Below are 19,507 nucleotides of genomic sequence, written 5' to 3'. Positions count from 1 at the left end.
CAGTCATTTTGGTTTCTATTTTACAACCTTGGCAGATGAAAACATGATTGGATTGAATGGATCAGATGAGACACCATGGCCTCATGAAAAGAGGATGGGCCTGAGAGTCAGAAGACCAGGGTTTTAGTCCCAGGTCTGCCAGTTGCCTGCTGTGTGACCTCGGGCTTCACTTCTTTGTGCCTCAGTTTCCTCATCTGTAAAATGTTGATTTAATGCCTCTTCTCCCTCCTAATAATGTTGGTATTTGTTAAGCGCTTACTATGTGCCGAGCACTGTTCTAAGCACTGGGGTAGACACAGGAGAATCAGGTTGTCCCACGTGGGGCTCACAGTCTTAATCCCCATTTTACAGATGAGGTAACTGAGGCACAGAGAAGTTAAGTGACTTGCCCAAAGTCACACAGCTGACAAGTGGCCGAGCCGGGATTCGAACCCATGAACTCTGACTCCAAAGCCTGTGCTCTTTCCACTGAGCCACGCTGCTTCTCCTGCTTAGACTACAACCCCCATGGGGGACAGGGACTTTGTCCAAGCTAATAAACCTGTATTTACCCAGTGCTTGGCACATAGTAAACACTAAAGAAATATTACAATAATTGTCTTGTCAACATGCCCGCTGTGGGTGTCTCCACGCTTATTCTTCAACTACACTGATTTCTAGCCCTTCCAGGGGTAGCTCTGAAGCCTGCGGTGTTGATGAATCTTAGTTGATTTTTCTTAATTCCTCTACCTTTTGAAATGTTGATTTAATAACTCTTTCTGTTGAAAAAGTGACAGCCCCCTGTTTGTGTGTTAAAATCTGAGAAGAAATAGAAAAGATGTCCTGTTTTTCAGGGACCCAGCATGGGAAGTGTCACCATTTTTCTGGGTGAAAGAAGAGGGTCTTTCAGGAGTCACTAAGCCAAACTCTCAAGGATTCTTCCATGTGGAAAATGATCATTCCCCTTCAACCATTCTTAGACTCATATCTCAGAGAGATGCTGAAAGATCAGGGCAAGAGGTCTAGGGAGAGCATTGTCTATCAATCAATCAATCAGTGGTAGTTAATGAATGTTTACTCTTTGAGAAGTACTGTATGAAACAGTTGGGCAAGTGCAATTCCACAGGATTGGTAGATGTGATCCCTGCCCACAAGGAGCTTACAGTCTACAGGGGAAGACAGACATTAACATTTTCAATCGGTCAATTGTATTTATTGAGCTCTGTACCAAGCACTTGGGAGAGTACAATTCAACACTAAAAAGACACACTCCCTTTAACTGCAGATAGGGGAAATAGTCAAATATAAGGGTATATGCATAGGTGTTATGGAACTGGGGTGAATATCAAAGTGCTTAAAGGGTATACAGCCAAGTGCATAATCAACACAGATGGGAAGTTGGGTAGGGGAAATGAGGGCTTAGTAAGGGAAAGCTGGAGGAGATGTGAATTGAGGAGGGTTTTGAAAGGTGGGGAGAATGATTGACTGTTATGAAGGGGGAGGGAGTTCCAGGCCCGAGGGAGGATGTGGGCAAGGGGTCAGTGGCACCATCAAAGAGATTGAGGGACAGTGAGTAGGTTGGCATTAGAGGAGCAGAGTATGAGGACTGGGTTGAAGTAGGAGACCACCAGTGAGGTAAGGTAGAAGGGAAAGAGCTGAATGAGTGCCTTAAAGCTAATGATAAGGAGTTTCTATCTGATGCAAAGGTGGATGGGCAACCAGTGGAGGTTTTTGAGGAATGGGGAAATATGGATCAAGTGGTTTTTCATAGAAATGATGTGGGCGGCAGAGTGAAGTTTTGACTGGAGAGGGGTGAGACAGGAAGCAGGGAGGTCAGCGAGGAGGCTGATGCGATAATCAAAGCAGGTAATGCTAATTGCTTGAATCAGCATGGTAGCAGTTTGGTCCTGGTGTTCAGAGGTGTAGGAGTGACACTATCATTGGCCTAGGCCACGTCTGCAAAGCGCAGACACGGTTGGAAGAGCAGGGGCCTGGGATTCAGAGGACCTGCGTTCTAATCCCAGCTCTGCCATTTGCTTACCCTGTAACATAGGGAAATTCACTTAACTTCTCTGTGCCTCAGTTTCCTCATCTGTAAAATGGAGATAAAATATCCGATCATTTTCCTACTTAGACTGTGAGCTCATGAGGGACAAGGACTGTGTCCAAACTGATTATCTTGGATCTACCCCAATGCTCAGTTCAGTGCTGGGCATATAGTAAACACTGGACAAATGCCACAGTAATAGTTACGATGATGCTGATGATACTTTATCACAACATTAGTTTACACTGAGCCAACCTAATGTTAGAAAAGTTGAATGTGGCTAATTTAATTAAATGATATGATACCTGCTAGATCATGTCTATATTTAAAATCAATCATAGGATTTATTATAATGTACTAAGTGTTTGGCACAGTGCAGTAGAGGTAGAAGACCTTAAAGGAGCCCACCCTCTACTGTGAGCAGAACACTGTTCTAAGCACTTGGGAGAGTACAGTAGAATTAGTAGAAATGATCGCTGCTCTCAAGTAACTTACAATTTACAGGGGGGAAACAGACCTTCAAAGTATTTTTTTTATCAGACCACTCACAACACAAAATATTATGCATTTATGGCTGGCTAATACTAAGGTACATTTGGAAATTAAATATTTTATCTGCCCGGGATATGACAATTTTGTTTCACAACTCTTTTGTCAAATTGAAGTGCAGAAATATCTTACCAAATCTGCATTTATTCACCCTAAATATTTAGGATTCTCTGAAATTCACTGCATAATAATGATGATAATAATAATATTTGTTAAGCACTTATGTGTCCAGCGCTCTACTGAATGCTGGGGTAGATACAGGATAATCAGGTCAGAGAGTTTCTCTCCTACATGGGGCTCATAGTCGAAGTAGGAGGAAGAACAGGTGTTGAATCCCCATTTCATAGATGAGGAAACTGGGGCCCAGAGAGGTGAAGTGACTTACCCAAGGTCACACAACAGGCAAGTGTCAGAGCCATAATTAGAATCCAGGTCCTTTGACTCCCAGAGCCGTGCTCTTTCCACTAGGCCATGCTGCTTGTGCGTCCTGCTGTCTTTTTTTTTTTTTTATCCAGACCAGTATGGGATGAGCAACAAGGGAAAAGACAATTTGGGAAATGCACAAGTCTAGATTGACTTAACTAAGAAGTAGCCTATGGAAAAGAGGGCCTATAAACTTAACCTTTAGAATCTAGCTGAGATGCATGAAGAAGTCATTTATTTTTTTGGGGGGGGGTGTTTTGTCCCTCCCTGTGTCTCTGTCTCCTGGTGAATCCCTGTCATATCCCTATCACTGGCTCTGGCGCAAATTTCCCACAGGATTGGTAATGAAAACGTAGAGGCCTTCTGTCTTCATTAAAATGAAAACAGAGAGTGATGGGCAAGCAGAAAAAAGGCCATTTCTAGGTGCACCATTGCTTCAGTATCGAGATCAGCAATTAGGAAGAGCAGCCTTATTCTCCCCTCTGACACCAACAGGCACTCTGGGTGCCCATGTCAGTACCGGGATGTGGGATGAACCAGGCTGTCCAGTCGTCTACCTCCAATACATGGCAGTACTTCCACTTGTCTGGCAAAGCCATACCAGGGCACGTTCAGAAGCCCATGGTGAGGTCTCGGCTTCTCCATGACTGAAACTAGGTCTCTTCAGGCAAGACTCCAGGTCACTCCCTCCCATTCCATTGCCTTTGGGGGCCCTGCCCCCTCCCCTTACTAGCATTCCAACCCAGAGGGGATGGGGTGATCTTCCCCTGCCACAAGCCTGCTCAGGCAGCTCTACTTCTCCTACTTTTGGATTGTGGGGCAGCAGAGCAGGGTGTGGGACTGGGTGGGTAGGTGAGATGGAGGAGATCGGCCTGGAAATTAGCATCCATTGGTTTGGACAGGAAATGAGATGAGTCAGGCCAAGAAGTGCAGGAGGGACATTTAAGGAGACAAAAGGAGAAAAATTCTTCAAAGATAAAGTCTTCAGGATTTCCTGACAATGACTATTCAGCGTTCCAGCTCAAGAGGATCCTGCTGAGGTCATATAGAAGAGCCTGTTGAAAAGTACAGTTTCTCTCCAAGTTGTGAAGAGCTGAACTTCTCCTTGACGCTGGACTTTGGGCACCAGGTGGCCATCTTAGGGTTTCAATTTGCTTTTATAGACACTTTCTGATGAAGATCTATTCTTCTAGCGTCATTGTTTATACTATAGCAGAGGGCATAGTGAGCAGACATCAGATACGCAGCCTTCTCAGTGATTCCTAAACAAAGTCTGCTGATGGGATGTTAGCTATTTCCAAAAAGGAGTTCACTGCCTCATTCTACTTTGTTTCACCCTCTCTGATGTGGAATGGGAGAGGGGAGGCGACTGGGAAAAAGGAGAGGAAAGAAGGAAACAGATAAAACTTTTTAAGACTTTCATTTATCTTGTTTTTCTGTTTGTTAGAGTTCTTGAAGAGTTCAGGTATAATCACAGCCTTCTGTTGCAACAGGAAACACCATCTGTTGAAGCATTCTGTAAGCAATATAACATCTCTCCAGAGATAGTTTAGCATTCAATTCACAAAGAAGAATGGCAGGGACTTGTAAACAAAAGGAGACAACTGAAGCAGTGAAGAATAGGCTGTGCTCTAAAGATTCAATATGTTTCTTTATAGCGGAGATATCCTGTAATGCTATAAAACCCTGGCAGAAATCTCTGCTGTATTAATTGTATTTCTTTAAAAACATCTCAGTATTTGAAATCCACCCTCCCGACCCACTGCAACACCCTTTCTTTTGCGGTAGATTCTGGCCAACCTGGGGTTCTTATTTTGCAGCTTCTGCTCTGCTGTTTGAAGAGAAACACATTCGAGAGTGTCATGCTTTCTCTCCCGTTTGTTCTGCGCTTAGGGAAGATAGACTAATGCCAGTGAACGTCCATCTCTCCACAGCAACTCCAAGTGAACCGAGGGTCACAGTAGAATACAGTGTCCTCTTTACCCGCCTTTGTGTTTAAACCCTTGCTGTTTCATTTTGGATCAAATAACACTGTGACCCTCCCACAGTCTGTATTATTGCCAAATGAGTTAAAAGGACCTCAAGTGGACCATAAAATACAGGCCCTCTGGAGTATCTTTCTATTCCTCCATTTTTACTTTACAGGGAGGTCAAGTGTCTAAGAAAAAGGGATCTTAATTCTGCTCCATAGCACCATTAGGCCCATTTATGACAAAATGTTAATAAGCAGTGGAAGAATTGTAATCATTCACAAGTTCCTCAAGTAGAACTTGTAAAAGACTTAAGTACTCAGCAGTGGTTTGAGTTCTATGTCCTCTCTCTCTCTCTCTCTGCCCCCCCCCCGCTCTTTTTCACATCCAAAACCCAGACTTTCATGAATGTAAAATACTGCAGGATATATCAGTACACGTCATCTTTCCCTAAAACCCAAGATTCTTCTAGATGTTTGGAGGAGTTGTAGTATAAAAAATGACAAAGTTTTGTTTTGTTTTGTTATTTTGAGGGGTTTTATTATGGTATTTGTTAAGAGTTTACTTTGTGTCAGGCATTGTACTAAGGGCTGGGGTAGCTACAAGCTAACTAGGTTGGACCCAGTCCCTGTCCCACACGGAGTTCGCGGTGTCAATCCCCATTTTACAGATGAGTTAATGAAGCACAGAGACATTAAGTGACTTGTCCAAGTTCACACAGCAGGCAAGCAGAGGATCGGAGATTAGAACCCAGGTTGTTCTGACTCCCAGGCCCGTGCTCTATCCACTCAGCCAGGCAGCTTCTCTGATTGGATTGGATTGTGCATTTTGTGCTCCACTACGCTGTAGTGATTGAGACTCCCATGAGGACAGAGAATCCCGTTTGAAGGAATTGATGATAGTGCAAGTGGCTATCTCGACACCACTCGCCCTCCCTTATCCCTCTGTCAATCATGTTCCCAGTGAGGCACAGAGTGAAATGAGTGAGTACCCAGGCAGGGATGAAATACTCTGAAGTGCATGTGCATTTTTTTGTCCATGTTACATAGTTCTTTGTATTAAAAGAAGACACCACTGACGGTGAAGTTCCCCTGTGAGTGGGGGGGGGGGGGTGGCTGAAAAGACCAATATGACATTCATTACTCCTGGCCACATTATGCATGTGAAAAACCTGTCCCTTTTTGGGTTGTTGTGTATAATGTTTGCAGTGCCTGGCACTGTTTTTTCTTTCAGTAGTTACTGGTATTTATTATAGTGTGGTATTTGTTAAGCTCTTACTATGTGTCGGGCACTGTACTAACCTCTGGAGTAGATACAGGATAATCTGGTTAGACACAATCCCTGCCCCACATTGGGTCTCAAAGTCTTAAATCCCCTTTTAAAATTGAGGAAACTAAGGCACAGAGAAGTTAAGTGACTTGTCCAAGGTCACACAGCAGACAAGTGGCAGAGCCATGATTAGGACCATGGCCCTCTGACTCTCAGGCCTGTGCTCTTTCCCCTAGGCCATGCTGCTTCATTATTAAGTGCTTACTCTGTGCAGAGCATTATACTAAGCACTGAGATAGAGCGCACAAGTGGGAATTAGACATGGACCCTGCTCCTCGAGGGGCTCACAATCTATGACTCTTTTGCCTCCTTCTCTATCTTTTCATAGGATTATTTCCCTTTAGATCAATTTGCTTGCACCTTCCCTGGGTGGATTAATCACACATTATGATTTCCTTCCGGTGTTATCCAGCCCACCGTACGGATGTAAAGATTCTTATGCTCTACTGTTTCTCTGATCCCTAAGCTACTTTAACATCTGTCTCCCCCATAGACTGTAAACTCTGGGTGGACTTTCCAAGCGCTTAGTACAGTGATCTGCACACAGTAAGTGCTCAATAAATACAATTGAAGGAATGACAGGGATTGCATCTACAGAGTCAGTTGTATTGCACTTCCCCAAGTGCTTAGTACAGAGCTTTACACACAGTTAGTACTCAATAAATGCCATTGATTGATTTGCTGGTTCCTTTGATTTGTCTTCTGCTAGTTTCACATTCTCTAAAGCTGCACCAAGCTATCTATCATTTTGTATGGATCCTGCAAGTGGGAGTTCTATCACAGACATTCCTACCTGTCTGTCTTTGTCCTGGCCTGCTGGGAGGCTGCATTGATCTGTGAGGAGGATGAGGAAGAGCCCATGTCATTTTGGGAACCTGTTGGTCTGACTCCTTGCTCCACCCTCTGGAAAGCAGCATGGCCTGGGAGTTAGGGGACCTGGGTTCTAGTGCCATCTCTACTACTTGTCTACTGTGCGATTTGGGGCAAATGACTTCACTTCTCTTTGCATCAGTTACCTCATCTGTAAAATGGGAATTAAGACTGTGAGCCCCATGTAGGACAGGGACTGTGTCCCTCCTGATTATCCTGTATCTTCCCCAGCACTTGGTACAGTGCCTAGCACACAGTAAGCACTTAATAAATACCATAAAAAGCCCTTCTGTATTGCCCAGAAAAGGCTGGGGGATCAGAGAGGGCCAGGCAGGGAAGGCATCCCCTCTCTGAGTGCTTCTCTGTTACTTAGAGATAAAGCCCAGAAGCTAGCTCTTTGGATCATCTTGGTGGACACTTCTCCATGTATCCCCTTGCTTGTGTTCTCTTAGTCATTTTTCCTGTCATGGCCTAGAATTCATACTGACTGGCATTCCCTTTCCAAGTTATCATCATCATCAGTAACATATTCAATCCATCACTAAATCCTGTTGGTTCAACCTTCACATCTTTGCTAAAATCCACACTTTCATCTTCATCCAAACTGCTGCCAGATTAATCCAAGCATTTATCCTATCCCACCTTGATTACTGTATCAGCTTCCTTGCTGGCTGGCCTCCCTACCTTTTGTCTCTCCCCACTCCAGTTCATACTTAACTCTGCTGCCCAGATCATTTTTCTAGAAAAAGGTTCAGTCCATGTTTTCCTACCCCTCAAGAACCTCCAGGGGTAGCCCATCCACCTCCACATCAAACTGAAACTCCTTACCATCGGCTTTAAAATGCTCAATCACCTTGTCCCCTCCTACCTCACCTCACTGCTCTCTCACTACAAGCCAGCCCGCACAATTTGCTCTTCTAATGCCAACCTACTTCACTGTACGTTGATCTCGTCTATCTCACCACTGACCACTCGCCCATGTCCTGCCTCTGGCCCAGAATGCCCTACTTCTTCACATCTTACAGACAATTACTCTCCTCACCTTCAAAGGCTTACTGAAGTCACGTCTCTTCCAAGAGGTCTTCCCTGACTAGGCTCTCATTACCTGTTCTCCCATTCCCTTGTGCATCATCCTCGCATTTGGATTTGCTCCCTTTTATCACAGCTCCATCAGCCCCACAGCACCAATGTACATAACCGTAATTTATTCATTTATATTAATGCCTGTCTCCCCCTCCAGACTGTAAGCTTGTTGTGGACAGGGAATATGCTTACCAACTCAGTTATATTGTGTTCTCCCAAATGCTGACTACAGTGCTCTGCACACAGTAAGCATTCTATAAATATGTTTGAATAGCACTGATTAGACAACTTTGGGATGAAGAGTCCCAAAAGTTTAATAGAGTGAGTGGCACCCAGTGGGTGCTATTAAAGGTACTTGTTAAGTGCTTGCTATGTGCCAAACACTGTACTAAGTGCTATGATAGATACAAGATACTCAGGTTGTTCACAGTCCCTGTCACACTTAGGGCTCCCAGTCTAAGTAAGAGGGAGTAGGATTTAATCCCTGTTTTACAGATGAGGAAACTGAGGCACAGAGAAGTTAAGTGACTTGCCCAAGGTCACACAGCAGACAAGTAATGGAGCTGGAATTAGAACCTAGGTCTGCTTACTACTACTGCCTTTACTCTTTTTTCTTGGGGGGGGGGCTCTATTTATACCAGCACTTGTCCATCTCATCCCCCATTCTGAGTAGAACTACGATTTTGGACAGGATTTAGAAATTCCTGGATTTCCTGATTCAGCCTGGGAATGTACCTATTTTAGGCCTGGAGCATGCTCAATAAAAAGTTCCTGTCCCTGAACTGTTTTCATTGACAAATATAGGAAAGAACAATCCCAAAACATTCATAGATGCCAAGAATTAAGTGATGGCTATATTCACATTTTGGGTATATTTCAGATTCTGAAAATATTCAAAATTCAGAATATTTATGAAACAGTCTCTGAATGGGGCCTATTGGACTGGGCACTTTGGGAAATTACAAAGGAAGAAGAAAATCTGGTCCCTGCTCTTAGGGAGCTTACAGTTGAAAGGGGGAAACCCAAAATGGAAATTTGAACAAAAGTACAAATACCAAAAATTTACACACGTGATTTTCAGAGATCTACAAGTCCTGAATGAAAGGGACGAGCAGGATCAGATAATTTTGCTCAGACTCAGCCTCCTATAGAGCTTGATCAACATCATGTCTATCTACACTTTTTGTACACCCAAAATCCCCTGGATGCATAGAGGAAAGTTTCCCGTGTTGGAAGCTGAAACTACAGTACTATGCAGTACAATCTTTAATGTCAACCTACTCGGTGTAGCTCAAGCTAGTCTCTCTCACTGCCGAACCCTTGCCCACGTCTTCCCTCTGTGTTGGAACTCCTTCCCCCTTAATATTTGACAGACCGTTCCTTTCCCCACCTTCAAAGGCTTAATAAAATCACATCTCCCTCAAAAGGCGTCCCTAACTAAGCCTTCATTTTCCTTACTCTGTCTCCCTCCTGCATCACCTTTGCACTTGGAAATGTACCCTGGAAGCAAAGTTTAATCCTTTTCCTTAACAGTGGGGCAGGAAACTGAACCACCAGAGGGCTATTAATGAAGACCTTGTTGGCTTTATTATGGGTGAAGCAGAGACTTGTTATTCTCAACTCTGACCTATTCTATTTATCCTGCAAAATTCATGAAGATAGTGGCTGGGCATTAGTGTTAACTTGACAAATAGGCAAAACTGACTCAATTTTAAATGGAGAGATCTTTTTTCCTAAAGAACAGAGCACATAGGAATGTGTTTACCAACTCCGTTGTATTGTACTCTCCCAAAATCCCTCTCCCCCTTCTCTTCTCCCTCTCCCTCCTATGGTGATTTTCTACCTGTGAATTCAGCCCCAAAACATATGCTCAGGCCCAAGATATCATATGAGTTTATTTAAGATTTTTTGTGTGATATCTGTTATCACTTACTATGTGTCAAACACTATTCTAAGTACTGGGATAGATACAAGAAGCAGCGTGGCTCAGTGGAAAGAGCCCGGGTTTTGGAGTCAGAGGTCATGGGTTCGAATCCTGGCTCGGCCACTTGTCAGCTGTGTGACTTTGGGCAAGTCACTTCACTTCTCGGTGCCTCAGTTACCTCATCTGTAAAATGGGGATTAAGACTGTGAGCCCCACGTGGGACAACCTGATTTCCCTGTGTCTACCCCAGCACTTAGAACAGTGCTTGGCACATAGTAAGCACTTAAATGCCAACATTATTATTATTATTATTAGTCCCTGTCCCACATGGGGCTCAGAGTCTAAGTAGGAGGGAGATTGTGAAACTGAGGCACAGGGAAGATAAGTGACTTGCCCAAAGTCACACAGCAAGCAACTGAGAGGGCTGGGATTAGAACCCAAGTCCCCTGACTCCCAGGTCCATGATCTTTCCACTAGGCTACTATGTGTCTCTCCTCCCTGGCCTAGGTTGTGAGCCTCTTGTGCGACAGGAACTGTGCCTGAGTTATTTTGCGTTCACCCCAGAGCTCAATACAGTGCTCAGCACATCTTAAGCCCTTAATAACTACCACTAACAACTCAAAGTTGTATAGTCAGGGAAGTTTAAGAATATGGATTAATTTATCTCTCCCCTTGTGCTTTCTCTTGCTAGCAAAACTAAATTCCTGTATAATAATGCTTCTGTGGTGGTTTAAGAATGCCGGGGGCAATCGTGATTTTTTCCCCTGCTTCCTCTACCAGGAACCTGCTTTCACAAAACACCAAATGATTACTCTTATAATGTTGTGGTGCAGAGCTTGCCTATGAGAGTTTTGGAGAGTGCAAAAATCTATCTCTGGGAATGACCTCAATCAATCCGTGGTATCTATTGAGTACAGAGTGTGCAGAGCACTGTACTAAGCACTTGGCTCTGGGTCTGGTCTTGAGTCAAACGGAACCTCTTAGTCCTGGCTAGTCTGTACTCAAACCCAAGCGGTTAGACCAGATTGAATCCATCCCATCGGGGTGTGGCAGATGAAATGTTGTTGAATCCCACCCTCTCTCGCTTCACTACTGCATATGTGTGTGCGTGTGTATGTGTATCTGGAGGGAGAGAGGAAAAAAAGAGACGGAGTGAGTTCTTCACATTCCAGGAAGATAACAATTATGGTATTTGTTAAGCGCTTGCTTTGTGCCAAGCACTGTTCTAAGTGCTGGGGTAGATTCAAGTTAATCAGTTTGTCCCATGTGGGGCTCACAGTCTTAATCCCCATTTACAGATGAGGTAACTGAGGCACAGAGAAATTAAGTGGCTTGTCCAAGGTCACACAGCAGACAAGTGGCAGAGCCGGGATTAGAACACGTGTCCTCTGACTCCCAAGTCCTGCCTCTTTTCGCTAAGCCACGCTGCTCATGAGTGTGTGTGTGGCTGAAAAGGCCATTGCAGAATCCACAGTCCTGGTCACATTACACATGCCTCACTCAAAAAGGCTGTCCCTCACTGTGTTGTTATGCTTAATGTTTGTAGCTCATGGCACTCTTTTCTCTTTTGCCTCCTTAACTCTCTCTACTGTATCTATTATATGTGCATATATACACACACGCAAGCGTGGACACACAATCAATTGTATATTCAGTTATTTACTCAGATTTCTCATTTGTATATTCAATTATTTTTTCTGCTCCTTCATCCTGATATATCTGAAACACTTCCTGTTATATCCTTTTAGACTGTGAGCCTGTTGTTGGGCAGGGATTGTCTCTATCTGCTGCCAAATTATACATTCCAAGCACTTAGTATAGTGCTCTGCACACAGTAAGTGCCCAATAAATACAACTGAATGAATGAATGAATATCCTTCTGTGCACTCTATTAAAAAAAAAAGATGTCTGTCTCCTTTAATAATAATAATAATAATGTTGGTATTTGTTAAGCGCTTACTATGTGCCAAGCACTGTTCTAAGCGCTGGGGGAGATACAGGGTAATCAGGTTGTGCCATGTGAGGCTCACAGTTAATCCCCATTTTACAGATGAGGGAACTGAGGCACAGAGAAGTTAAGTGACTTGCCCACAGTCACACAGCTGACAAGTGGCAGAGCCGGGAGTCGAACTCATGACCTCTGACTCCGAAGCCCAGGCTCTTTTCCACTGAGCCACGCTGCTTCCCGTAAACTGCTTCCTTTAAACTGTGAGCTCCTTGAAGGCAGAGAACATGTCTTGCTTATGCTCTGCACACGATTAACACTCAATAAATACTGTTGATTGATTGCTTCTTTTGTACTCTCCTGTGTGCAGAGCACTGTACTGAGCATTTGGGAGAGTACAATAGAACAGAGTTGGTGGACATTCATTCAATTGTATTTGAACGCTTACTGTGTGCAGAGCACTGTACTACGCTTGTTCCCTGCCTGCAGTGAGCTTACAGAGCATAGAGAGAGAGAGAGCCACTAATATAAATGGTAAAATGCCATTTTATCCTGAGCCCAATCTCGCCTCCTATCCCTGGCTACCAACAGACTAAACAGCTCTTTCCTAAACTAGTAGAATTTGGTCCTCTCCATGGGGCATCTTTTCATGCCCCAGTGTCCATTGGGTCAGAATTGCAATTGCTCTAAGAGCAGGGGTGGTGCCCTTTCCATTGCTCTTTAGTTCCATAATAATAATAATGGCAATTATGGTACCTGTTAAGCGCTTTTTGTGTGCCAGGCACTGTACCAAGCACTGGGGTGGATAAAAGCCACTCAGGTTGGACACAGTCCCTGTCCTGCCTGGGGCTCACGGTCTCATTCCCCATTTTCCAGATGAGGTACTGTGGCCCAGAGAAGTGAAGTGACTCACCTAAGATCCCACAGCAGACAAGTGGCAGAGCCAGGATTAGAACCCATGACCCTATGACTCCCAGGCCCGTGCTCTTATCCACTAGGCCATGCTGCTTCCTTCAGTTGCAACTGCTTTGTCGCCTGTGGAAAAGCTCACAGCGGGGCCCATCTGCGGCACCCAAAATGGAAGGTGCTGGCTGAGGGTTTTTTAATTTTTTTCTTTTTTTGGCTTCCTTGATCAGCCCTGGCACTAATGCAAATCTATTCCCACAATGCACAAAGTGACATTAATTTTATGTTGTTTACGTACTCTTGCCATAAGGTTAAGCAATTCCTACTATTAAGCTAGATGAAATTGCATTACCTTAATGAAATGCACTTTACTGATAAAGAAGAATGTCACTTTCACAAGTGGAAGCACTGTTAGCAAATTTTTACGAGAGAATTCCCCAAATCATATCTTAATTGCTTGGACAGCTGTGTAGTTTACATAACGAGCAAACAATGCCAAGGTTTTTTATTTCCTTTGTCAGCTGTACGGGATGTTAGTATGCATGGTGGACCTTTTTTAGGCCTTTTATTACTTGATTGCAAATCATTCTTCATTGCTGCCCAAATTTATGGAAGGACATTGCTCCCTGAGGTGCCATATTCTTTCAGGTCTGTAACTGAACATGACTGATGGCTCCAGTGTAACAGTTGCTTATTACGGCGCTCACTGAGCTATGATTGCTCCAATACTTTATGTTGGCAGATGTGTTTCCCTTGGAACAGCATCTCCGAGACAGAGGTCATTGATCAAACCCCCCTCTGGCTGTTCCATTATGTGCAAATTATTGCTAAAAGCAGAGAGAGAGAGAGAGAGAATCGGGGAGAGGTGGTGTGCCTTCATTGCAGAACTGGGAGGGGGTTGGTTGGAGGGGAGAGAGCTAACGTAATGAAGCAGAAAAAAGAAATCCTGACTAAACCGGAACAATGTTTTTATAATGGGAATTAATAAGGGAAAAGAGGGAAATTAAGGGAGTTTGGGAGGTGGGCGATGGCTGTGAGCCGTCTGATTTTATTGTGCTGAGGAAAGCTGTTGGAGATGGGCTACCTGAGAGCATCCTTGGCCAGACCCTGAAGCTGGGGGAGGACCATTGGAGGTTGTACTCTTGAGCCCTGTTATAATAACAAGGCAGAAATTAAAGCAGTGAAGTGTTCAGTGCCCAGCACTTCTGCCTATCAGAATGCAGCCAGATATTTGGAATATGCCGAAGACAGCCAGAGAGATGTAAACACCGAGAGAGAGCCAAGCCGGGGTTTTGAGGGGGCAGGGCCAGAGGGGACCCCTGATTTACAGGAGACCTGCTTTTTCCAGGCATGAGATGCAAAGGCAGCACGAGAGCAGTGAGCCTCAACCTCTTCCGTTTTCCTTCTGTTAGAAAGGCTTCTTCAAGTTCTCCTCATCGTACTCAAAGAGGCCTGCGCTTGGGACTGAGGTTTCAGGCTGCTATGAAAGTTGCACATTTGTAACTTTGGAGCCAGAACGGTTCTAGGGAAGAGAGGCAGTCTGGCCTTGTAACTGGAGGCTGGGAGTGAGAGTCTAGAAGCCTGGGTTCTAATCCTTGCCCTATTCGTGAACCGGTCTCTGGCTTTTGGTAAGTTAATGCTCACATCTTTTTCCTCATTGCCCAGGCCTCTCAACTTCATCAAATGAATCCTTTCCCTCTTTCAAAGCCCTTCTAAAAAGCCACCTCTTCCAGGAAGATTCTCCGATTCATCTCCTCATCTTGACCATCATGCCATCCCACCAGGCACCTCTACGGTCTTAGGTTCCAATAGCATTATTATCATTAATAGTACAGTGTTTTGCACATAGTAACTGCTCATTAAAAACAACTGATTGATTGATAATAATAATGACATTCATTAAGCCCTTACTATGTACTAAGCTCTGTACTAAGTGCTGAGATAGATATACACTATAACCAGATCAGACGCAGTCCCTCTCCCACGTGGCACAGAAAAGTTAAGTGACTTCCCAAGGTCAAACAGTGGCAGAGCCAGGAACAGAACCCAGAACTCCTGATTCCCAGTCCTGTGTTTTTTCCATGCTATTTCTCAACTTTTTATTTGCTCTGATTTATTTTTATGCATGTGTTTATTAGGTATATCTTTTCTCACCCTTTTAACAATTGAACATTCATCAATTTATGTTTGTTCATCTTCCCCACTGGCCTGTAAGCTTCTCAAGAGCAGGCATAGCATCGTTTTTCTTCTCTAGGATCCCTAAGCATGTAGGATAGGACTCTGTCAATAATGTTGAGGATGACAATGCCATCTCACCTTTTACATGCATTTCCTTTTCTATAAAAAATTCCACGTTCCTCCCACTAAATTGTACTGAGTCACACTCTCCCCAGTGCATACATCTCTTCCTGGTAGTAAGTGAGACACTGAGGGAGAAGCATTCTCTCCCTTGGGCTACAAAGTTTCAGTTTAGTGCACAGATAATGAGCTCTAAATTAGGTTGGAAAGACTCAATGTAATCTGGACCCATACTGGGACAGAGTTGGCAGTGGGGCCTAGTGGAACGAGCAGGAGGCTGAGAATCAGAAGATCCAGGTTCTCATCCCAGGTCGGTCCCTCTCCCGCTGTGTGACCTTGAGCAAGTCACTTACCCTATTTAGACCGCAGTTTCTTCATCAGTAAAAAGCAGATAAAATATACTGTGAACTATCTGTGGGACAGGGACTGTGCCTGAGCTCTTAATCTTGTATCTGTCTCAGTGCTTAGCACAAATAAGAGCAGCATAGCCTAGTGGAAAGACCACAGGCCTGGGGGTCAGAGGACCTGTCTCTGACACTTGCCTGCTATATGACCTTGGGCAAGTCCCTTATCTTCTCTGTGCCTCAGTTTTCCCAACTGTAAAATGAGGATTCGCTATATGGTCTCCCTCCTACTTAGGCTGTGATCCCCATGTGGGACAGGAACCGTGTCCAACCTGATTGACTTGCATCGACCCCAGATCTTACAACAGTGTTCAATACATAGTAAGTGTTTAACCAAATATACTACTACTACTACTAATAATAATGATAATGGTGGTTATGAGTATTACTTCCATTTCCACAGCACTGCTCTCCCCTAAAAGTTCACAGAGAAGTTAAGTGACTTGCCCAAGGTCACACAGCAGGCAAGTGGCAAAGCCGGGATTAGAACCCAACTCCTCTGATTCCTAGGCCTGTGAATTTTCCACTAGGTCATGCTGCTCCTCTCTATATGAGTAAATACACAAGTGCTATCAGTGGCTTTTAGGTGTTCTGTGTATCTCCCATTAGTGTGGATAATTGAGAATTGATTCTATCTATTCAAGCCCCAGTGGGCCAGGTCTGTATAATGGGGATTCAATACTTGTTCTTCCTGTTACTTATACCATGAGCCCCTTCTGGGACAAGGACCATGTCCTACCTAATGATCTTGTATCTACCCCAGCGATTAGTTCAGTGCTTAACACGTAGTAAGTGCTCAGCCGATACCATAATTATTATTGTTGTTTGGGCAGGGTATTATTAGAGTTCTTTAGGAGAGATGAAGTCCTTTACTATTCTATTCCAAGCATCCTCTAATTTTTCCAGGAATGCTAGATAGCAGCTTCTTCTTCCCCTCCCCTCTTTTCCCCTTCTCCTAGGAGTTATGCTATTACTGAGGGAAAGAGGAAGCGAGTGGGAAAATAGAAATAAAAGCAAATGCTGGTGCCAACCCTTTGTCACCAATGGCAGGCTAGCTTGAAGGCACCTTTGGACACTTTGGACTCTCCTCCTTCTGCACAACAGAAGGAAATTTAGTTTGGCTTTTGAGGTCAACTGGGTTTGGGATGAGAAACCTCCTCTGCCATTTTGTTTCTTCACAGTGATTATACGCTTATGGCTGTTTTTGTCTTGTAAACCTCTGCTGCAGTTTCTGCCCCGGCACAGTCTTGCGAAGGCCCCAGTCGACAAATGTTAGCTCTCCTTTCCTTCTTGGGCAATGCGGGCTGGCTTTCGGATGAATGCAGGGATTGAGAGTCCACAAAGTCTGAGGGACTGACTAGACCCACTTCTCCCCTTCACAGTCTCCCCTCTCTCTCTTCTCTTCTTCCCCAGCTATTTCAGTTACCAAAGCCCTTAGGCATGGATGTCCATTTCATCTGACTTGGGGCTTCTGCAGCCGCTGAACATCAAACCTAAGGTTTACGGCCACAATACCTGGATTAGCTCAAAGCAAAGTTTCCCAGTGCTTTTTTCAGAGTGGAAATTTCTGAGGCTTTTGCCACAAGATAAAAGGCCCAAGTTCTCACCGCTATCCCTTAGGGAATACCGCTCCTCTCTGGAGAAGGTTCGATCGCTCCCATTTGGAGAGTACCACAATTCACCTGGAGTGGTGTCAGCCGGGCTCTCTAGCCGATGCCTGATAATAGTTTTTCCTTTTAGTTTTAAAAGATAAAGCCCTTCCCTACCCTTTCGTGTCAAAACAAAATAAACACAAATCAAAACACAAAAACTCAGATAAAGTGAAATGCAAGGAGTTCCACTTTCAGGGAGAAAAGCAAATCACTGTCTGGTGATTGGCGTGCGATGCTCTAGGGGCTGCGTCTCATTGCTCTTCAGCTGGTGTATACTATTCGAATGCTTTTCTGCTATGCGGGGCTGGGGTCGCCCCTTCTTTCCTTTGAGCTTACATGATCTAGGGTCTTTTTCCTTTTCTTTTTCTGATGCCAGAGAGGAATGAAATCAGATTTTCTCCATTTTTTTCCCATCACCAAAGTAAAAGCATAGTAGCACCAGAGGGAAATTCATCCCACTTTTTCTTCGGGTGTCATCCCTCCCAATCCAATAGATTCATCAGCAGTCCCTCAGCCACTCGGCAACAACACCGTATTTATTCAGTCAGCCAGCAAATCCCATCGGTTCTATCTTCACACAACATCTCTAGAATCCACCCCTATCTCTCCATCCAAACTGCTATTACTCTGGTCCAAGCACTTTTTATATCATGTCTCGATTATAACATCAGCCTTCTTGATGACCTCCCTGTTTCCAGCCTCTCCTCTCTCCAGTCCATACTTCGCTCTGATGCCCAGATCATATTTCTGAAACACAAACATTTCAGTCCATATCGCCCCACTCCTCAAAAACCTCCAATGGTTGCCCATCCATCTCTGCAGCGTACAGAAACTCCTGACCTTTGGCTTTAAGGCACTCAATCAGCACTCTCCCTCCTATCTAACTTTGCTCTTCCCCCACTATAATACAATCGACACACTTTGCTTTTACTTACTGTGCCGCCCCCCCCACATTGCTTTCTCTTTTTCTCTCCCTCTTCTCATTACCCCTTTGCTCACACCCTCCCGCCGATCTTCCAACTCCCTCCCCCCTTCATATTCATTCATTTAATAGTATTTATTGAGCACTTACTATGTGCAGAGCACTGTACTAAGCACTTGGAATGTACAATTCGGCAACAGATAGAGACAGTCCCTGCCCATTGACGGGCTAACAGTCTAATTGGGGAAGACAGACAGACAAAAACAATAGCAATCAATAGAATCAAGGGGATGTATATCTCATTAACAAAAATAAATAGGGTAATAAAAATATATACAACTGAGCGGATGAGCACAGTGCTGAGGGGAGGGGAAGGGAGAGGGGGAGGAGCAGAGGGAAAGGGGGGGAAAAGGGAGCTTAGCTGATGGGAGGTGAAGGGGCGGGGCAGAGAGGCAGCCAAGGGAGCAGAGGGAAAAGGGGAAGCTCAGTCTGGGAAGGCCTCTTGGAGGAGGTGAGCTCTCAGTAGGGCTTTGAAGAAGGGAAGAGAATTAGTTTGGCGGAGGTGAGGAGGGAGGGCATTCCAGGACAGCAGGAGGATGTGGACCAGGGGTTGACGGTGGGATAGGCGAGAACGGGAGACGGTGAGGATGTGGGCAGTAGAGGAGTGGAGCCTGTGGGGTGGACAGTAGAAAGAGTGAAGGGAGGAGAGGTAGGAGGGGGCAAGGTGATGGAGAGCCTTGAAGTCTAGAGTGAGAAGTTTTTGTTTCATGCGGAGGTTGATAGGCAACCACTGGAGGTTTTTAAGAAGGGGAGTGACATGCCCAGAGCGTTTCTGCAGGAAGATGAGCCGGGCAGCAGAATGAAGAATAGACCGGAGCGGGGCGAGACGGGAGGAAGGGAGATCAGAGAGAAGACTGACACAATAATCCAGGCAGGATATTATGAGAGCCCGTACCAGTAAGATAGTCGTTTGGGTGGAGAGGAAAGGGCGGACCTTGGCGATATTATAAAGGTGAGACCGGTAGGTCTCGGTGACGGATTGGATGTGTGGGGTGAATGAGAGAGCCGAGTCAAGGATGACACCAAGGTTGCGGGCTTGAGAGATGGGAAGGATGGTCGTACCATCCACAGTGATAGGGAAGTCAGGAAGAGGACAGGGCTTGGGAGGGAAGATGAGGAGCTCAGTTTTGGACATGTGGAGTTTTA

This window comes from Ornithorhynchus anatinus, chromosome X5 (genome assembly GCF_004115215.2).
Source record: "Ornithorhynchus anatinus isolate Pmale09 chromosome X5, mOrnAna1.pri.v4, whole genome shotgun sequence".
NCBI lineage: Eukaryota > Metazoa > Chordata > Mammalia > Monotremata > Ornithorhynchidae > Ornithorhynchus > Ornithorhynchus anatinus.
Note: the sequence above shows the minus strand (reverse complement) of the source record.